This window comes from Stegostoma tigrinum, chromosome 39 (genome assembly GCF_030684315.1).
Source record: "Stegostoma tigrinum isolate sSteTig4 chromosome 39, sSteTig4.hap1, whole genome shotgun sequence".
NCBI classification, from domain to species: Eukaryota; Metazoa; Chordata; class Chondrichthyes; order Orectolobiformes; family Stegostomatidae; genus Stegostoma; species Stegostoma tigrinum.
Window position 1 is genome coordinate 7,740,560 of NC_081392.1, and position 21,908 is coordinate 7,762,467.

Sequence of the window (21,908 nt, forward strand, 5' to 3'; positions counted from 1 at the left end):
ATTCTTATACTCTCCGCAAACAGTCCAAACTTCTTTAAACTATCTTCAAAAATTCCTCAGCCCTGGAACTATTCTTGTAAATTGCTTCTGCACTCTCTCCATAGCATCTGTATCTTTTCTATATGGTGCCCATAACTGTATACAATACTCCAGTTGAGGTCTAACATGCGTCTTATACAAATTCAACATCAGTTCCTTGCTTTGTACTCTATGACCCTATTAGTAAAGCCAATGACAGGATGTTTTATTAACTCTCTTCATCTGTTCTGACACCTCCAACGATCTGTGCATATATACACCCAGGTTCCCCTGCTCTTGTACCCTTTTTAGAATTGTACCACTTAGTTTATATTATCTTTCAATGTTCACCCTACTTACGTGCCTCACCTTACACCTCCCTGCATTGACTCTCATCTGTCACTTTTTAGCCCTAGCCACCAACTTGGCAATGTCCTTTTAAGAGTTCCACACTATCCTCCTCACAGTTTACAATTCTTCCAATTTTGTATCATCTGCAAACTTTGAAAATGTCCTCTACCAAAATATCAAAATCGAGAACAAAAACATATCAGAAAAAGCAGAGGCCCCAATGCGGAACCCTGGGGAAGTTCAATAGAAATCTACTCCAGCCTGAAAAATACCAATTACCATTACTTTGTTTCCTAGCACTCAGGCAATTTCGTATCCACGTTCCTACTGCCCTTTTATACCATGACCCATAACATTCCTCACAGGTCTGTTGAGACACTGTATCAAATGAATAACATATCGACAGCATTATCCTCATCACGCCTGTTAATTCTTAAAAAAACAAATTAGTTAAACAAATTCTGCTTTTAATGTCTATGCTGACTCTTCATGACTCTTCCTAATTAACCTGCTTTTTTCCACGTCACCCTAATTCTGTCCCAAACAATTATTTCGAGAAGTGTCCTCATTAGAGTTAGACTGACTGGTCTATATTTGATAGGATTATTTATCCCTACTATCCTGTCTTGAACAAGGCCGTAATGTTTGTAATTCTCAAGACTCTTGCACTTTCTCCAAACCAGGAAAGATTAAAAGATTACAGCCAGTGCCCTTGTAATTTCTGCCCTAATTTCCTCCAAAATTCTTGGATGTATCTTGTCTAACTTCAAGGACTTGTTAACTTTAAGTAACAACAGTCTAGCCAAGATTACTTCCTTATTAATTTGGAACTTCTTTAGAAAAGAGAGTTTCCTCCTCTGTCATCATGGCCTGCGTAATATTCTCTTTGGTTAGAAGCAAAATATTCATTTGACACCTCAGCCATGCCCCCTGTCTCCAAGTGTAAATTCTCTTTTCTGTCTTAAATTGGGTCTACTCCTCCAATAACCACTCTTTTACTATTTATTAGCCCATTGACTACTTTGGGATTCCCCTTTACATTAGCTGTTAGTCTTTTCATATAGTTCCTTTTGATTGTTCTTACTTGCCTTTTCAATCCCTTCTAAACCCTCAATAAAACCATTCTCTCCGTGAATCCCTTGTCCACTCCACACTCCCCACCAGCCTCACCACCCCTGGCACTTTTCCCTGCAACTGCAGTAAACGCTACACCAGCCCCAACACTTCCCCCCTCAACACCTTCCCAGACCCCAAGACAACCTTCCACATCAAGCAGATGTTCACCTGCGCATGTGCTAATGTGGTATAAGCACCTCATATTTTACTTGGGAACCCTGCAGCCCAAAGGTATCAATATGGACTTCACAAGCTTCAAAATCCCCCCTCCCTAGACTGCATCCCAAAAGCAGCCCAGCTCACCCCCTCTTCCCTAACCTGTCTGTCCTTCCTCCTGCCTATCCATTCCTCCCACCTCAAGCACCACCTCCCCCCCAACCTACCAGCCTCATCCCGCCTCCTCAACCTGTCCATCCTCCCTGGACTGACCTATCCCCACCTACACTCTCATCTCTCTCTCTATTTATTTCAGAATCCCCTTCCCTCCCCAGTTTCTGAAGAAGGATCCAGACCCGAAACGTCAGCTTTCCTACTCCTCTGATGCTGCTTGGCCTGCTGTGTTCATCCAGCTCTTTACCTTGCTATCTCAATATTTTTCTTGTTTCTCAACTGTATTTGGAGGATGAATACCGGGAACAGATGCTGCAACTCAGCTTCGAGTGCTGTTAAACATTCACATTTGTTTTAAGTTTGATGAAATTTCATTTCAGATATTTATAAAGAGCACGCATAGGCACACCTTGTTTGCTTGTCTCAGCCAGATTGAGATAGAAAGTCAAAAGCCCAACATGCAAAAACCACCCTCACTTTGTATATGTATAAACCCGGGAGAACTTTCCTTCAACAGTATTGTGTACACAAGCAGCCAACTGAAAATACACATGCAAGTTAATGAAATGTGAGGCTGGATGAACACAGCAGGCCTAGCAGCATCTCAGGAGCACAAAAGCTGACGTTTCGGGCCTAGACCCTTCATCAGAGCTCTCTGATGAAGGGTCTAGGCCCGAAACGTCAGCTTTTGTGCTCCTGAGATGCTGCTGGGCCTGCTGTGTTCTTCCAGCCTCACATTTCATTAACTTGGATTCTCCAGCATCTGCAGTTCCCATTATCACTAATACACATGCAAGTAACAGGTTAGCCCTGAGGGTTATGTTGACTTTCTCTCTATTCCAACTGTCACAACTCAAAAGTCACTTAGTTACTCTTAGTGACACACTTTGCAACAATACGCCTGTAGTTGTCAAATTGCTCAACCTCTTCACCTCTGCTTTGGAATTCTTGGTCCCAGTAAAATCCATAATTTCTCACCCTTGCTGTCACTCCTAAAATGGCCTATCTTCACTCCCTCAAGTTTAAGAGTGGCAGCTTTGAATATGCATGGCACAATGGCTCAGTAGTTAGCACTGCTGCATCATAACATCAGAGAACCCAGGCTCAATTCCACCCTCAGGCAATTATCTGTGTGGTGTTTGCATTGCGTCTGCATAGGTTTCCTCCAGGTGCTTGGGTTTCCTCCCACAGAGAAGATGTGCAGATTAGGTGGGCTGTCCATGCTAAATTGCCCACAGTATTCACAGGGTTGTTAAGAAAGCATATGGTGTTTTGGCTTTCACTAACAGGGGGATTGAGTTTAAGAGTCGTGAGATCTTGTTGCAGCTCTATAAAACTTTGGTTAGACCGCACTTGGAAGACTGCATCCAGTTCTGGTCGCCCTATTATAGGAGAGATGTGGATGCTTTGGAGAGGGTTCAGAGGAGGTTTACCAGGATGCTGCCTGGACTGGAGGGCTTATCTCATGAAGAGAGGTTGACTGAGCTCGGATTTTTTTCATTGGAGAAAAGGAGGAGGAGAGGGGACCTAATTGAGGTATACAAGATAATGAGAGGCATAGACAGAGTTGATAGCCAGAGACTATTTCCCAGGGCAGAAATGGCTAACACGAGGGGTCATAGTTTTAAGCTGGTTGGAGGAAAGTATAGAGGGGATATCAGAGGCGGGTTCTTTACACAGAGTTGAGAGAGCATGGAATGCGTTGCCAGCAGCAGTTGTGGAAGCAAGGTCATTGGGGTCATTTAAGAGACTGCTGGACATGCATATGGTCACAGAAATTTGAGGGTGCATACATGAGGATCAATGGTCGGCGCAACATCGTGGGCTGAAGGGCCTGTTCTGTGCTGTACTGTTCTATGTTCTATTCAGGGGTTTGCAGGCCAGGATTAGCCATGGGAAACAATGGGTTGGCGGGGGGGGTCTATGGCTGAGGAACTGAATAATTACTTCGCGTGTCTTCACGGTGGAAGACACAAGCAATACCCCAAAAATTCAAGTGTCAGGGGGCACAGCCGAGTATGGTGGCCATCACCAAGGAAAAGGTGCTAGTAAAACTGATTGGCCTGAAGGTGGACAAACGACCTGGACCAGATGGACTTGGCGAAGAGGCTCAGTGAGGAGATTACGCCACTGTTGAAGAGGTGAAGACATGACTGCCAAGCTGATTCAGTGTGCTGTGTGCATGATGTGGGAGGTCAGGGACACTGATGATGCTTCTGGCTCCGATAGCTGTGGAAAGTGTGTACACCATTCAGCTTCTGATGGAGGTTGTTGCAGCACTGAAGAAAGAACTAGATGACCTTAGGCTCATCCGAGAGAACAAGAATTTTCTGGACAGCACCTTCAGCGTGGTCATCACACCAAGGATTCCAGAAAAGAGAAGGGGGATGTCGATGAGGAAGGAAGACATGAATGAAGTACAAGAGACCCCGGGGGAAGTACCTATCGGAAACAGGTTGATTCTCTTGGGAAACTGTCGAGACAAACGACACTGCCAGTCCGAGAGGCGGACAGGTCTGCGAGTCAAAAATTGGCGTAGAGGCAGAGCCGAGGACTCAGACATCACGTAGAGCTGTGGTAATAGAGGACTTTACAGTGAGAGGGACTGAAAGGGGTTTCTGTGGCAACAGGTGGGATTTGAGGATGGTGTGTTGCCTTCCTGGTGCCAGGATCCAGGATGTCACAGATAAGAGTGCAGGGAATACTCAAGGGCAAAGGTGAAGAGCCAGAGGTGGCGGTGCATGTCGGCACTAATGACGTCGGGAAGAAAAGGAGGGGTATTCTACAGCAGGACTTCAAAGAACTCAGAAGAAGGCTGAAAAGCAGGACTTCCAGGGTGGTTATCTCCGGTTTTCTTCCAGTTCCTCAGGCTGGAAAGGGCAGGAACAGGGACATAATGGCCTTGAATGTGTGGCTGAGGAACTGGTGCCGGAAGCAAGGATTTAAATTCTTGGATCACTGGGGTATGTTTTGGGGTAAGGATAAATTGTATAAGAGGGACGGGTTGCATCTTAATAGGTGGGGGACCAGCATTCTGGCAGGCAGGTTTGCCACTGCAACACAGGTGTGTTTAAACTAAGTAGTGGGGGGAGGGGCCAAACTGGAAATTTAAGAATCAAGTTAAAGGGAAAGTGAGAGTAAGAGAAGTTAAGAAGGGCAACAGAATCAACGGAGCAGAAAACTCAAGCAGGGATCGTACAGTATGGTCAAGTGAAATCGGGATTGATAGGAAGGGTGAGGGGAGAAACAAATTAAAAATATTATATATGAATGCACGAAGCTTAAGAAATAAGGTGGGTTAGCTTGGCGCTCAGGTGGAAGTTGGCAAGTATGACGTTGTGGGGATAACTGAGGCGTGGCTTCAAGTGGTCAGGGCCTGGAAAATGAATATTGAAGGCTATACGTGCTATTGAAAGGACAGACTGATGGACAGAGGGGGTGGGGTGGCCCTGTTGGTGAGGAATGATATTCAGTCCCTTGCGAGGCGGGGGGGGGGGGGGGGGGGGGGGGGGGGGGGGGGGGGGTGGCATAGAATCAGGAGATGTAGAGTCAGTATGGATAGAGCTGAGAAATTCTAAGGGTAGAAAGACCCTAATGGGAGTTATCTACAGGCCCCCAAACAGTAGTCAGGATGTAGGGTGCAAGTTGAATCAAGAGTTGAAATTGGCCTGTCGCAAAAGTATCACTACAGTTGTTTTGGGAGATTTCAACATGCAGGTAGACTGAGAATCAGAATGGTACTGAACCCCAAGAAAGGGAGTTTGTGAAGTGCCTCCGAGATGGAGATGGATTCTTAGAACAGATTGTACTGGAGCCTACCAGGGAGGAGGCAATTCTGGATCTGGTGTTGTGAAACAAACCGGATTTGATGAGGGACCTCAAAGTAAAGGAGCTGTTAGGAGGCGGTGACCATAATATGATAGTTTTAATCTGCAGTTTGAGAGGGAGAAGGGAGAATCGGAAGTGTCAGCATTGCAGTTGAACAAAGGGAACTATCGAGCTATGAGGGAGGAACTGGCCAAAGTTCAATGGTACAATACCCTCGCAGGGATGGCAGTGGAACAACAATGGCAGGTGTTTCTGGATATAATGCAGAAGGTGCAGGATCAGTCTTCGTCTTTGGAATGAAAAGATCCTCAGGGGAGGCAGGGGCGGCCGCGGGCTGACGAGGGAAGTTAAGGACTGTATAAAGATAAAAGAGAAGTATAACATAGCAAAGATGAGCGGGAAGCCGGAAGACTGGGAAGCTTTTAAAAAGCAACAGAAGATAACTAAAAAGGCAATACGTGGAGAAAAAAAATGGAGGTATGAAGGAAAACTGGCCAAAAATATAAGGAGGATAGTAAAAGCTTTTTTGGGTATGTGAAGAGAAAAAAAATGGTTAAGACTAAAAATTGGGCCCTTGAAGTCAGAAACGGGTGAATTTATTATGGGGAACAAGGAAATGGCAGAAGAGTTGAATAGGTACTTTGGATCTGTCTTCACTAGGGAAGACACAAGCAATCTCCCAGATATAATAGTGGCTGAAGGACCTAGGGTAATGGACGAACTGAAGGGAATTTATATTAGGCAGGAAATGGTGTTGGATAGATTGTTAGGTCTGAAGGCCGATAAGTCCCCAGGACCTGATGGGCTGCATCCCAGGATACTTAAGGAGGTGGCTCTAGAAATCGTGGCTACATTAGTAATCATTTTCCAATTGTTCTATAGATTCAGGATCAGTTCCTGCGGATTGGAGGATGGCTAATGTTGTCCTATTTTTCAAGAAAGCAGGGAGAGAGAAAACAGGAAATTATAGACCAGTTAGCCTGACGTCAGTGGTGGGAAAGATGCTGGAGTCAATTATAAAAGATGAAATTATGACTCATTTGGATAGCAGTAACAGGAGAGGTCAGTCAGCATGGATTGACGAAGGGGAAATCATGCTTGACTAATCTTCTGGAATTTTTTGAGGATTCTATGAAGATGGACAAGGGAGAGCCAGTGTATGTAGTGTACCTGGGCTTTCAGAAAGCCTTTGATAAAGTCCCACATAGGAGATTGGTGAGCAAAATTAGGGCACATGGTGTTGGGGGGCAAAATACTGACTTGGATTGAAAATTGGCTGGCTGACAGGAAGCAAAGAGTAGTGATAAACGGGCCCCTTTCGGAATGGCAGGTGACGACCAGTGGGGTACCACAGCTGTTTACAGTATACATTAATGATATAGCCGAAGGCATTAAAAGTAATATTAGCAAATTTGCTGATGACACAAAGCTGGGTGACAGTGCGAAATGTGAGGAGGATGTTATGAGAATACAGGGTGACTTGGACAGGCAAGATGAGTGGACGGATGCATGGCAGGTGCAGTTTACTGTGGATAAATGTGTGGTTATCCACTTTGGTGGCAAGAACAGGAAGGCAGATTACTATCTAAATGGAGTCAAGTTAGGTAAAGGGGAAGTAGAACGAGATCTAGGTGTTCTTGTACATCAGTCAATGAAAGCAAGCATGCAGCTACAGCAGGCAGTGAAGAAAGCTAGTGGCATGCTGGCCTTCATAACAAGAGGACTTGAGTACAGGAGCAAAGAGGTCCTTCTGCAGCTGTACAGGGCCCTGGTGAGACTGCACCTGGAGTAATGTGTGCGGCTTTGGTCTCCAAATTTGAGGAAGTGCAGTGTAGGTTCACGAGATCAATTCCCTGAATGGTGGGACTATCATATGTTGAAAGATTGGAGCGACTGGGCTTGTATACACTTGAGCTTAGAAGGATGAGAGGGGATCTGATTGAGACAGAGAAGATTATTAAGAGATTGGACACACTGGAGGCAGGAAGCATGTTTCCGCTGATGGGTGAGTTTTGAACCAGAGGACACAGTTTAAAAATAAGGGGTAGGCCATTTAGAACAGAGTTGAGGAAAAACTTCTTCACCCAGAGTGGTGGATATATGGGATGCTCTGCCCCAGAAGGCAGTGGAGGCCAAGTCTCTGGATACTTTCAAGGAAGAGATGGATAGAGCTCTTAAATATAGTGGAATCAAGGGTTATGGAGATAAGGCAGATACAGGATACTGATTGTGGGTGATCAGCCATGATCATAATGAACGGTGGTGCTGGCTCGAAGGGCCAAATGGCCTACTCCAGCACCTACTGTCTATTGTCTATACCCCAGAGTTCTAAAGTAGATAGCTGAAGAGATAGTGAAAGCATTAGTGGTGACCTTTCAGGAATCACTAGAGTCAGGGAGGGCCCAAAAGGACTGGAAAATCGTTAACGTGACATCTTGTTTAAAAAAGGGAGTAAGTCAAAAGATGGAAAGTTACAGGCCAGTTAGCCGAACCTCAGTCATGGGCATGATTCTGGAGTCCATTGTAAAGGATGACATTTCTGAATATTTGGAAGTGTACAGTAAAATAGGGCAAAGTCAGCATGGTTTCATCAAGGGGAGGTCACGCCTGACAAATCTGCTAGAAATCTTTGAGGAAGTAACAAGGATAGACCAAGGAGAGCCAATGGATGTTAATTAACTCAGTCACATTAGGGGCATTTAAACAATCCTTGGATAAGCATATGGTTGATGATGGGATAGAGTAGGGGGATGGGCTTAGATTAGTTCACAGGTCGGTGCAACATCGAGAGCCGAAGGGCCTGTTCTGCGCTGTATTGTTCTATGTTCTATCTACTTGGACTTCAAGGCAGCCAGTAAGATAACAGCCCACAGTGTTAGAGGAATGGAAACAAGATTGGCTGTCTGACAGAAAGCAGAGAGTGAGAATAAAGGAGTTTTTCTCAGGATGGCAGCAGGTGACGAGTGCTGTTCCGCAAGGGTCTGTGCTGGGACCATAACTCATCACTTTGTACATTAACGATCTAGATGAAGGAACTGTGGGCACTGTGGCTAAGTTTGCAGACAGTACAAAGATAAGTGGAGGGACAGGTAGTATCGAGGTGGTGGCGAGGCTGCAGAAGGACTTGGACAGGTTAGGAGAATGGGCAAAGAGAAGTGGCAGATGGAGTACAATGTGGGAACGTGTGAGGTCATGCACTTTGGTAAGAAGAACAAAAGCACAAACTATTTTCTAAATGGGGGGAAAATTTAGAAGGCTGAAGTGCAACGAGACTTGGGAGTTCTAGTCCAGGGCTCTCTCAAGGTAAACCCGCAGGTTGAGTCTGTAGTCAGGAAGGCAAATGCAATGTTGGCATTTATTTTGGACTTGAATATAAAAGCAGGGATGTACTACTGAGGCTTTATAACGCACTGGTCAGGTCACATTTAGGAGTACTGTGTGCAGTTTTGGGCCCCATATCTCAGGAAGGATATGCTGGCTCTGGAGTGGGTTCAGAGGAGGTTCACTGGAATGGTGCCAGGAATAGAAAGCTTAACATGAAGAACATTTGAGGACTCTGGGACTATACTCATTGGAGTTTAGAAGATTTTGGGGGGGCGGGTGCGGAATCTAATTGAAACTTTCAAAATACTGAATGGCCTGGACAGAGTGAATGCTGGGAAGATGCTTCCATTGGTAGGAGAGACTAGGACCCAAGGGCACAGCCTTCGAGCAAAGGGAAGATTTTTAGAATGGAGATAAGGAGAAACTTCTTCAGCTAGAGAGAGGTGAATCTATGGAATTCACTGCCACAGAAGGCTGTGGAGGCCAGGTCATTGAATACATTTAAGACTGGGATAGATAGGTTCTTGATTATCAAGGGGATCAAGGGTTACAGGGAGAAAGCAGGAGAATGGGGTTGAGGAACTTATCAGCCATGATTGAACGGCGGAGCAGACTCAATGGGCCGAATGGCCTAATTTCTGCCCCTCTATATTCATCATTGTTTCTCAGCATCCAGAACCCAAACTGCTCCTTTGGCATCTTGCTCTAGTTTCTTCCCAATATTTCTTTCTCTCCCAAACTCATCTGGTTCCTGAAAACCACCTCAGACTCTGCTAATCACTCAACCTCACTTCCCAGCCCTTGTACCCATTCATTTTGTAAATTATTCATTCCCCTCACACTGCCTTACTCTCATTCAAATGTGATCACTCCCTGAAAAGCTCACACTTTTAATGTTGCCTGTGCAAGTAAATCCCCTTTCTGATTCCACTTCTTTTCCAAAGCCCGTGAATAATTTCATCACTTTCCAAATCTGTGCATACATTTCCCATAACTCCATGTTTAGTCCTGTCCAATTAAGATTGTTCTCTCACTACAGCACCAGAACAGCCCTAATCAAAGTCATGAATGATATTCTTAGAATCTGTTAGATGGCTCCTACTTAACCTTTCTAGTCTTTGACATGACTGACAATCCTATTCTCCTCCCATAAAAGAACTGCTATGACTTTAGCCCCATCAGTCGTAGCCACAAAAAAAAACAGCGTGAGGTTGTTGACTTGCTCGCCAATCTGGCTTGTTCTCATTCACACATTTCGCCACTATGCCAGATGACATCATCAGTGGAACCTTGGATGAAATGCCGCTTGGAATTTATACTGTCTGGTCCATTATGGCGAATAGTGTCATTTCCAGTTTTGATCTGTAAGGGTTTACACATGGTGTTCAATTCTGTGTATTTGTTGATTGCATTAAAAGGTGGAGAACCATGCCTCTAGGAATTCCCGTGCATGTCTATGTATGGTTTGGGATGCTATGTTTACCTTGTCCCAGTTAAACTGATGGCCTTCACTGTCTGAGTGTACAGGTATTAAGGAGACTGTTGTGCTTTTTGTTGCTAGTTGATGTTCATGTATTCTGATGGCTAGTTTCGTTCCTATCTGTCCAGACAGACAGTACATTACATCGAACAGTCAGGAAGGAAACTGGCCATCAGAATACATCAACTAGCAGCAAAAGAGCACGACTAACTCTCCTTAATATTGATACACTCAGACAATGAAGGCTACCAGTTCAACTAGGACAAGGTAATGGGGCAGCATCGTGGCTCAATGGTTAGCACGACAGACTCACAGCGCCAGGGACCCGGGTTCGATTCCAGCCTCGGGCAACAGTCTGTGTCAAGTTTGCACATTCTCCCCGCGTCTGTGTGGGTTTCCTCTGGGTGTTCCGGTTTCCTCCCACAATCCAAAGATGTGCAGGCTAGGTGGATTGGTTATGCTAAATTGCCTGGAGTGTTCAGGGGTGTGTGGGTTATAGGGGGATGGGTCTGGGTGGGTTGCCTCAAGAGCGGTGTGGACTTGTTGGGCCGAAGGGCCTGTTTCCACACTGTCAGGAATCTAATCTAACCATAGTAGCCCAAGCCAAACATGGACACACATGGGAATTCCTAGAGACATGGTTCTCCTCTTGTAACGCAATCAACAAACACAGAACTGGACCCCATGTACAAACTCATACAGATCAAAACTGGAAATGACGTTACTCACCAGAACGGACCAAACAGTATAAATTCCAAGTGGAGAAGATTAACACCGCTTCATCGGAGGCTCCACTGATGATGTCACCTAGCATGGTAATGAAACGTCTGAACGAGAACAAGCACTTCAGTGAGCAAGTCAACAACCTCACCCACATTCCGAGCTACAGGTCTTTTTCAAAACTTTGCAAAAAAAGCATGATTACTCTCACACCAATGGTTCAGGAGTTCTCACCAGGGTTTATTCTCAAACCCCACCTACTTCTCACCCATAGCCAATTTACACAGCTTCTCTTACACCCTACCATGTTACGTTGCATCAGAAAGAAATACCAATACCCACTAGCTGAAACAGCAAATTAGTAAAGAGTGAGAGAAATGCTTGGAGTATTGTGCCAAGGAAGTCTCAGACTTCCTATCTTTAAACTAGCGGAGGATCTTCAACACTTAGTATAGATGTATTCCAAATTACAATCCCAAATGTTTATACATTTATTCTGTAATCTTGACTAGTTTCTCACCAATCTTAGGAAACAAAAGCAGAATGTAACCACACTTTATCCTTTATCTCTTCAGATTGAATCCAGTGAGTTATACATGAAATAGGGCGTTCAATTGGTTAGCTGCCTTTGGCAAGAATGATGAGAATTGTAATGAAGCATACTGTCACATGGCAACTAGCTGAAAACAGACACTACAGAGCCAGTGACTGGAACCCTAGCTCCCAAATAGAGTACTGTATATTCTAAATTCACACCCAGAACACTATTCATTTGAATTTAGAAGAATGAGAGATGATCTCACTGCAACTTAAAGGAATCTTAAGGGGCTTAAACAGGTAAAACACAGAATGTTTTCCTTCATGGGCAAGTCTAGGGCTTAAGGAATGCTAATATAAGGTTGAGATGAGGAGGAATTTCTACTGAGTGTCTAAGTTCTTTCCACAAGATGCTGTGGGGACTGAGTCATGTAGATTTAAGGCTGAGACAGATCAGTAGGAGAAATCTAAAATTACAGGCAAAATGCAGGAAAGTGGATACAAGGAGTGTCAAATCAGCCATGATCCTATTGAATTGCAGAGCAGGCTGGAGGGGCTGAACAGCATACTCCTATTCCTGCTTCTTACGGTCTTATATTCACTTATACATGCACAAGCTTTTGCATCATGACAGGATGCTCCTCGACTTCGGGAGGATTTTGGTCAAATGTTATTGTAATATCCAAGCATTCATCTTCCTGCAGCTGTATTTGGATCGGTCATCAGGAACATAGGTGGATCTCTCTCTCTGCAACCTTTCCTCTCTACACCTTCCAAAAAAAAACTAAGTCACTCATGGTTTGAGACTGTTGCACTGGGCTGTTTAACACCAACTAGCTTTTCGACAAGATGCTTCCCAGCCTTGTACAGCCCAGGTTTATATTGTCACTGCTTTAATACAGGCATGCATAGCTGCATCACAACATAGCCCAAATTTCAAAACTAATAGTTAACCAAACTTTGTTACAATAAAAAAAGAAAATATAAGTGGTCTAACTAAATAATAGAAATCAGGTTCAAATCATCCTTCCATACAAGTTAAATGAACTCTTGTACCCCAGCTAATCAAAGCAGCAAATAGATCAGGTAGGTCTGCACTATATCAATATCATTGACACTAACAACTGTAGACAAACTAAACTTAGCGGTGCTACAGCTGCTATAAACGACTTCAAGTGGTCGATTGGAATACCCGAGCGGAGGGAAAGAGGGGGAAAAAAAAGTGTTGATAGCATGAGACTAATTTAAAGGATTATTCTGCTTTCCCGTGTATTGAAGAATAAAAGACTCCCTTCATTAAGAATACAAATTTATGCAGACTATTACTTGCAAGATCAGGGACTGCCCTAGTACAAGAAAGAAATCAGAGAACAAAAGTCGCAGTTCTAGGCTGCGACCAACGGACCCCCGGTCTCTGTGGCGACCTCAGGGATACCGACACCGAAGCGCTCCATGAACCTGGACCCCAGATCTCGACAGTTTGCCAGGACTGGCGGCAATCCAACCGGCCACAGGCCCAACAGTACTCCGCCCCCTGCCTCCAACTAGAACAGCGAGGTCCACCCGGTTACCGACGATGAATCTTGGATTGGCAATGAATTCCCCAGCCGGCTACTTCCTCGCCCTTGATAATAAAATGTGAGGCTGGATGAACACAGCAGGCCAAGCAGCATCTCAGGAGCACAAAAGCTGACGTTTCGGGCCTAGACCCTTCATCAGAGAGGGGGATGGGGAGAGGGAACTGGAATAAATCGGGAGAGAGGGGGAGGCGGACCGAAGATGGAGAGTAAAGAAGATAGGTGGAGAGAGTGTAGGTGGGGAGGGGATAGGTCAGTCCAGGGAAGACGGACAGGTCAAGGAGGTGGGATGAGGTTAGTAGGTAGCTGGGGGTGCGGCTTGGGGTGGGAGGAAGGGATGGGTGAGAGGAAGAACCGGTTAGGGAGGCAGAGACAGGTTGGACTGGTTTTGGGATGCAGTGGGTGGGGGGGAAGAGCTGGGCTGGTTGTGTGGTGCAGTGGGGGGAGGGGATGAACTGGGCTGGTTTAGGGATGCAGTGGGGGAAGGGGAGATTTTGAAACTGGTGAAGTCCACATTGATACCATATGGCTGCAGGGTTCCCAGGCGGAATATGAGTTGCTGTTCCTGCAACCTTCCCCACAATCCGACCCCACCACCCAAGACATTTTTCCATCCCCTCTCCTGTCAGCTTTCCGGAGAGACCACTCTCTCCGTGACTCCCTTGTTCGCTCCACACTGCCCTCCAACCCCACCACACCCGGCACCTTCCCCTGCAACCGCAGGAAATGCTACACTTGTCCCCACACCTCCTCCCTCACCCCCATCCCAGGCCCCAAGATGACATTCCACATTAAGCAGAGGTTCACCTGCACATCTGCCAATGTGGTATACTGCATCCACCGTACCCGGTGCGGCTTCCTCTACATTGGGGAAACCAAGCGGAGGCTTGGGGACCGCTTTGCAGAACACCTCCGCTCAGTCCGCAACAAACAACTGCACCTCCCAGTCGCAAACCATTTCCACTCCCCCTCCCATTCTCTAGATGACATGTCCATCATGGGCCACCTGCAGTGCCACAATGATGCCACCCGAAGGTTGCAGGAACAGCAACTCATATTCCGCCTGGGAACCCTGCAGCCATATGGTATCAATGTGGACTTCACCAGTTTCAAAATCTCCCCTTCTCCTACTGCATCCCTAAACCAGCCCAGTTCGTCCCCTCCCCCCACTGCACCACACAACCAGCCCAGCTCTCCCCCTCCCACCCACTGCATCCCAAAACCAGTCCAACCTGTCTCTGCCTCCCTAACCGGTTCTTCCTCTCACCCATCCCTTCCTCCCACCCCAAGCCGCACCCCCAGCTACCTACTAACCTCATCCCACCTCCTTGACCTGTCCGTCTTCCCTGGACTGACCTATCCCCTCCCTACCTCCCCACCTACACTCTCTCCACCTATCTTCTTTACTCTCCATCTTCGGTCCGCCTCCCCCTCTCTCCCTATTTATTCCAGTTCCCTCTCCCCATCCCCCTCTCTGATGAAGGGTCTAGGCCCGAAACGTCAGCTTTTGTGCTCCTGAGATGCTGCTTGGCCTGCTGTGTTCATCCAGCCTCACATTTTATTATCTTGGAATCTCCAGCATCTGCAGTTCCCATTATCTCTGATACTTCCTCGCCCTTGCCCGGTCAGCCTATCACTAGAGCCCGTAGTAACCAAGGCCTGCGGCCTATTCCACGCGTGGAAAGCCTCGACCTAGGACACGTACGTCATAAAGAAGTGGAGATTCACAGACCCAGGCAAGGGTCTCATCTCGCCATCTGACTTCCGCTTTCCCCTCACCGAGTTACACCCGATTATTTTTGTTTTACCGTTTTCTCTCCGTCCGTCCCACTCTCAAGCACCCACCGAACTCCAAACAGGGTGACGCATGCTCGGTTCGTCTCGGGGAGACCAGGTGCATGCGTAGTTCGTCAGCCGGTTGGAGGGACCTGGCCGGTCGGGTGCATGCGCAAAACGGGAACACTGATTGGCGCAACGAGGAACAGGCGGGAAGCAAGCGTTCATTGTGCTGGATGTTAAAGCCGACGTCCGAAGGGTTGGGTCATCGTTGTTATCCAGTTATCGATACTGATGGGCGTCCGAACATTTGTTGGCTGGAGATTTAACAGTAGCTCGTGGAAGCGATGGTCTAGTGGTATTATCACTGGACTATTAATCCAGATAATGTTCTGCAGACCAGGGTTTGAATCCCACCAGGGCATATGATAGGATTTGAATTCAATAAATATCTGGAATTAGGGGCCCATGTTGGGGAAAAGCCTATCTGGTTCGCTAATGCCCTTTAGGGAAGGAAACTGCCATCTTTACCTGGCCTGGCCTATGTGTGACTCGAGCCCTGCAGCAATGTGGTTGACTCTTAACTGAACTCTGGGCAATAAATGCTGCCTGGCCAGTGGTGCCCTCATCTGTGAATGAATAAAGGGGAAAAAAGGCTACACTCCTTCGGTAAGCAGCATCAAATGGTATGTTGTAACAGCTTGGATAAGGGTTTGGCAAGTTCTGGAGCAGAAGGCTTCAATATTATTGTTATTAGAGTGTTGTCAGAGCTCGCAGCCTTTGCAGTATCCGGTGCCTCCAACTGTTTCTTGAAGTGTGAATTGCTTTTGCTGAAGACTGGCATCTGAGATGCTAGGGACCTCTGGAGAAGATCAAGATGGATCATTAACTCATCACTATAGGCTGAACATTGTTGCAAAGGCTTCAGCCTGATGTGCTGGGCCCTTGTATCATGGAGGATGGGAATATTTGTGGAGCGTCATGCTCCAGTGAGTTGTTCGATTGTGCACCACCATAGAGTCATATGACAAGGCAACAGACTCTTTGGTTCAACTCATCCATGCCGACCAGGTTTCCCAAACAAACTACTCGCTTTTGGCCCGTGTCCCTCTAAATCTTTCCTATCCACATACCTGTCCAAATGTCTTTTAAATGTTGCAACTGTACCTGCATCTACAACTTCCTCTGGCAGTTCATTCCATATATGCACCACCCTTTGTATGAAAAAGTTGCTGCTCAGGTTCTTTTTAGGTCTTTCTCCTCTCACTTTAAAACTATGCACTCTGGTTTTGAATTCCCCTACCTTAGGGAAAAGACCTTTTCTATGCCCCTCGTGATTTTATAAACCTCTGTAAGGTCACCCCTCAATTTCCTATGTTCCAGAGAAAAAAGTTCCAACCTATTCAGCTACTCCTTACAACTCGAAACCTTTAGTCCCGGTAATACCCTCATAAATTTTTTTGCATCTTTTCTAATTTAACAATATCTTTCCTTTAGCAGGGCTACGAGAACTATACACAATACTCCAAAGTGGCCTCACCAATGACCTGTACAGCTACAACATGATGTCTTAACTCCTGTACTCAATCCACTGACCAATAAAGGCAAGCATGCCAAACTCTTCCTTCACTACCCTGTATACCAGTGATGCCACTTTAAAAAAATCGTTAGTTCTCTCTGTTTGACAACACTCCCCAGGGTCCTACCATTAACTGTGTAAGTCCTGCCCTGTTTTTGTCTTACCAAAATGCAACACCTTGCATTTATCTAAATTAAACTTTACCTGCCACTCTTTGGCCCACTGGCCTGGCTGCTCAAGATCCCATTGTATACCACCAGTTTCGGTGTCATCTACAAATTTACTAGCTATGTTTGCTAAATTCTCATCGATGACAAACAACAGTGCACTGACTGGATGTGACCGAACTGCAGAATTTAGATCTGATCCATCGATTGTGGAATTGCCTAACTCAGTTTGTCACTTGCTGCTTATTTTGTTTGACATTGAAGTAGTCCTGTTTTGTAGCTTCATCAGGTTCACAACTCATTCTTAGGTGCTGCTAATGGTATGCCTGCCTGCACCCTTCATTGAACCAGGGTTGACCCCCTTGCTTGAAGGTAATGGTAAAGAGGGAGATGTGCCAGGCCATGAGGTTGCAGATTATGTTGTACAATTGCATTCAGCTGATGGCCCACAGAACCTCATGACTACCCAGTTTTGAATTGCTAGATCTGGTCAAAGTCTTTCCCATTTAACGCGGTGACAGAGCTATCCAATACGATGTAAAGTCTTAACAATGTGATGGCAGGATTTCATTTCTGCAAGGACTGTGCAGTGGTCACTCTTTCCAGTACTATCATAAATGAATGTGTCTGCAGCAGGCAGATTGTTGAGGATGAGATCAATTAAGTTTCTCCCACTTGTTGGTTCCCTGGCTAACTATTGTAGGCCCAGCCTAGCAGAAAAATCATTTAGGACCCCATTAGCTTGATCAGTTGTGTTGGTGGCAAGCTACTCTTGATGGTGGAGATTGAAATCCCCATCTAGAGTAGATTCTGTGGGACATTGTCACAGTCTCGGAATCATACCTTAAAGACAATGTCAGGCTGTTGCACAACTAGTCTGAGAAACAGCTCTCCCAAGTTTGCTACTTGTCCCCAGATGTTAGGAAGGAAAACATCAAAGGATTGACAGGGCTGTTTTTTTGTTGGTGTTGTTTCTGGTGCCTAGGTTGATGCGAGACGGTCCATCCGGTTTCATTTTGTTTTTGAGACTTTGTTGCGATTGTTACAACTGAGTGGCTTGTTAGTCCATTTCAGAGGGCAGTTGAGAGTCAAACACATTGCTATGGTCTGGGGTTACATCTAGGCTGAACGAGGTAGGGATGGAAAATTTCATTCCCTGAAAGGCATTAGTGAGCTAGACGGACACTGGTTTCAGGGTCATCATTAGATGCTTAATAGCAGATATTTGTTGAAATCAAATTCCACCAACTGCTGTGACGATATTCAAACCCAGATCACAGAACATAACCTGAGGTTCTGGATTAATAGTCTAGCAATAATGCCAAGAGGTCATTGTCATCCCTTCTGAGCATGTATTCTTTGGAGCTTAGAAGAATGAGAAGCGATCTCATCGAAAAGTACAAACACCTTCAAGGATTGATGGGGTAAACAGACAACATTTTTTTTCCGTATTGGGGGAGCCCAAAACTAGAGGGCACAGGTTTAAGGTGATAGGTGAAATATTTAGAAGGGGTCTAACAGGTAACTTTTTCACCCAGAGGATGGTGCATGTATGGAATGAGCTGCCAGAGGAAGTGTTGGTGGCTGGTATAATTACAACATTTAAAAGACGTCTGGATGGGTATATGAATAGGAAGGTTTAGAGGGATATGGGCTGCATGGTGGCAAATGGGACTAGATTAATTTAGGATATCTGGTTGGCATGGACCAGTTTGTCTGAAGAGTTTGTTTCCATGATGCATATCTGCATAACTATATGGCTAGGCAGGGGAGGTGCAGGGAGGTTTTTTCACCTTGCTGGCTATGTGGGATCTTAAACCAGGGAACACAATATCAGAATAAAGTGCAGGCCATTTAGGACTGAGTTGAGCAGGAATTTCTCCACCGAGGGTGGCAAATCTTTGGATTTCTGTACCTAGGAGGAACTCAGCCATTGAGCTGTTCAGTTTAAATTTCTAGATGTTATTCAATGGATATTGGGATATTGCGGAAAAATACTATTGAGAGATATATGGTCAGCCGTGATTTAGAAGCAGGGCAGAGTGGATGAATGCCCCACCTCTTTATTTCTACATCCACCCTTAGGCTACATTCATATTTCAGATGTGGAGGCACCGGTGTTGGACTGGGCTGGGCAAAATCAGAAGTCACATGACACCAGGTTATTGTCCAACAGGTTCATTTGAAATCACAAGCTTTCAGAGTGCTGCTTCTTCATCAGGTGAAGTGAGGCTCCAGGAATTCTTTCATAAACCCCATGTCAGCAGCGAGCCCAATGAGACAGCCAATGAACTGGAACAGTCAACAGAGATCCACAGTGCAGCAACCAAAGAAGAAAGAGCCAAATTGGACACCTCTGGAAGGTTGCTGCCCTAGACTCGACATGTATGCTCAAGCTGTCAGGAGATGTGTCAACATCAGTTCATCAGACCTGCTCTCAAGATAGCCCAGAATGTCACCAAAGCACAATGCAATGCCATCCATGTTCTCAAGACCAACTGCAACATCATCATCATCCAGCAGACAAGGGAGGATCCATTGGCATACGGAATAGGACAGACTACTACAAAGAAGCATACTGACAACTAAACAACCAGGAACACTACAACCAAAGAACATACATGTCCTCTCAGCAGACTGATTAAGACCTTTGATCCACACCTTCAGAGAATTCTATGCGCTCTCATCCCTCGTACTTCTCACATAGGCAACCTCTTCTGCTATTTGAAGATACACAAAGCCAACACACCTGGACATCTCATTGTATTAGGCAATGGGACCCTGTGTAAGAACCTCTCTGGCTATTTTGAAGGCATCTTGAAACCCATTGTACAAGGAACCCCCAGCTTCTGTTGCAATACTACAGGCTTCTTCCAGAAACTCAGCACCCAAGGACCAGTCAAACCAGGAACATTCCTCATCACAATGAACATTTTGGCACTCTACATCAGCATCCCCCACATGATGGCATTGCTCCAACAACCTTAGTCCTCAACACCAACAACTGCCAATTCCCAGAAGCCTGACGAAGGAGCAGCACTCCGAAACTTGTGATTTCAACACCTGTTGGACAATAACCTGGTGTTGTGCAACTTCTGACTTTGTATTTCAGGTTCACTGCTTCATAGTGTTGAAAATACATGTGTGCAGAGGATGAAGCTGCTTTCAAAAACTCCTGTGAAGCATGAAAAATTTAATCACAGGGCAACCAATGAAAGAAAATCCATCTCCATACCTGAGAGACTGAATCTGTGAGGAACTGCATCTTCAATCACATTCTGTCTCTTACGAACATGCTGCTCCTCTTGGGACAGAATCTGTAATTGAAGTTGCAGCAAGGGGACGAGAGTTGGGGTGGAATTGTTTTGCCAAACACTAGAAAAGCTGTTTCAAAGAGCAACTGTTAGGGTAAAACAGAAGTGACCTTTGGCCTGGACTACTTTTAAGGCACTGTTTACTGTTATTCTTTTCCATTAGACTCACCATATTTTGACCTCACCAGTAATGGCAGCTCATCGCTCAACCAAGTTATCAACAGCCAGCATGCCATTATCCAGGTAGGAATTTGTGTTATCCAAAGGTATTCTCTTTGTCTGTTTTCCGAAACAGTGCAGCAATCCTGAGATTTCAAAGGGAATTAGAGTTTATATTTCATGCTCCTGGCATAGGATTTGGGAGCCAGAAATGGCTACTGCAGATGGAGGTAGTGCAGTCTTTGAATTGGGTGTTGTCTGAAACTTCTAAAATGTACCCTGTTTTTCCTCCATTAATTTATTGCAATGACAGAAAATTGAATCAAGTGTATGGAAAAATATCATTTCTATGTTATACTGATAATTGTTTTTGATTTCATGAAGTATGTGGGCTTCATGTGTCTGTGTTTTAAATTGCTTATGAATGAGACTGTTCTCTTTAAGGTATTATGAATGGCATACAAAACTGTTTATTTTTTCTCTTGTGCCTCAAGATAGTGAGGCAAATTGTGATCATTATGATTGAGCTGAGATGGTTAAAATCAAATGTGGAAAAGATAACTAGTGCAAGATCACGGTGTATTCAACTAATGTTCCACCAGCAATCTCTCTCTGAATTTCTTTACTGTTTTACACAGTCACAGAATTATACAGCACAGAAACAGACCCTTTGGTCCACCTTATCCATGCCAACTAGATATCCTAAACTAATCTAGTCCCATACATCTAAACTTTCCTGTTCATGTACCCATCCCAATGCCTTTAATTGTACCCACCTCCATCACCTCCTGTGGCAGCTCATTCCATACATACACCACCCTCTATGTGGAAAAAGTTGCCCTCAGATCCCTTTTAAATCTTGCCCCTCTTTCCTTTAACCTATGCCCTCTAGTTTTGGACTCCCCTACCTTGGGAAAAAGACCATGGCTATTCACTCTATCCATGACCGTCATGATTTTATAAAGGTAACCCCTCAGTCTCCAATGCTTCAGGGAGATAAAGCCCCAGCCTATTCAGCCTCTCCCTTTAGCTCAAAGCTTCCAATCCTGGCAACATCCTTGTTAATCCTTTCCGAACCCTTTCAAGGTTAATGGTTATTTCTTCTCTCTGTGATATTATCCTTCAAGATGATTGAGGAGCAGTCCAAAATGCAGCTTGTTCTATCCAATAATGCCAGTAGCTCTGATTTTAATGAGAACATTGAGCCTACAGAAGGTGTTGACTATTGTGGTTGGTTGGCAAACCTACTCTAAAACCTTAGAGACCTACGGGCGAAGCACGCTCAAATTGGCACGAAAGTGGGAGAACTACACCAAACGTCAGGCCACAACCCATGAACAACTCTACTTCCTACATGGATTTCTCAGGAACCAGGTATTACCATGCAGTGTGAAATACAAAACCCCATCAACAACCTACAGCTTGCAAAACAACAGAATAAAACGGTTGCAGGATGGTAAAAGTAAGGATAAATGACACACACTGCCAGCTCCACAGATAAACAGAAAAATAACCAACCACAAAATCCACAACCCAAGCTATAAATCTACTCTAAAACTTTAGATGTTGACTAGTATTCCTAAAAGCTCCAGTGCAACTAAAAAGGAAAATTTCTTTAATTAATGGTATTAC

General features: G+C 45.2%; 1 protein-coding gene across 7 annotated transcripts in view; it reads right to left on the minus strand.

Annotated features, from left to right (window-relative positions):
• srsf7a (serine and arginine rich splicing factor 7a) overlaps positions 1-15,205 on the minus strand; it is a 33,829-nt gene extending 18,624 nt beyond the window's left edge. For 6 of the 7 annotated variants that reach the window (XR_007246606.2, XR_007246605.2, XM_048522488.2 and 3 more), the window contains exon 1: positions 15,090-15,205. The gene's annotated coding sequence lies outside the window, so the exon portion shown is untranslated. Of the gene's footprint in view, positions 1-14,986 lie in introns of all 7 variants that reach the window. The other variant, XM_048522485.2, reaches the window with a different exon arrangement.
• Between the last annotated feature and the right edge of the window lie 6,703 nt (positions 15,206-21,908).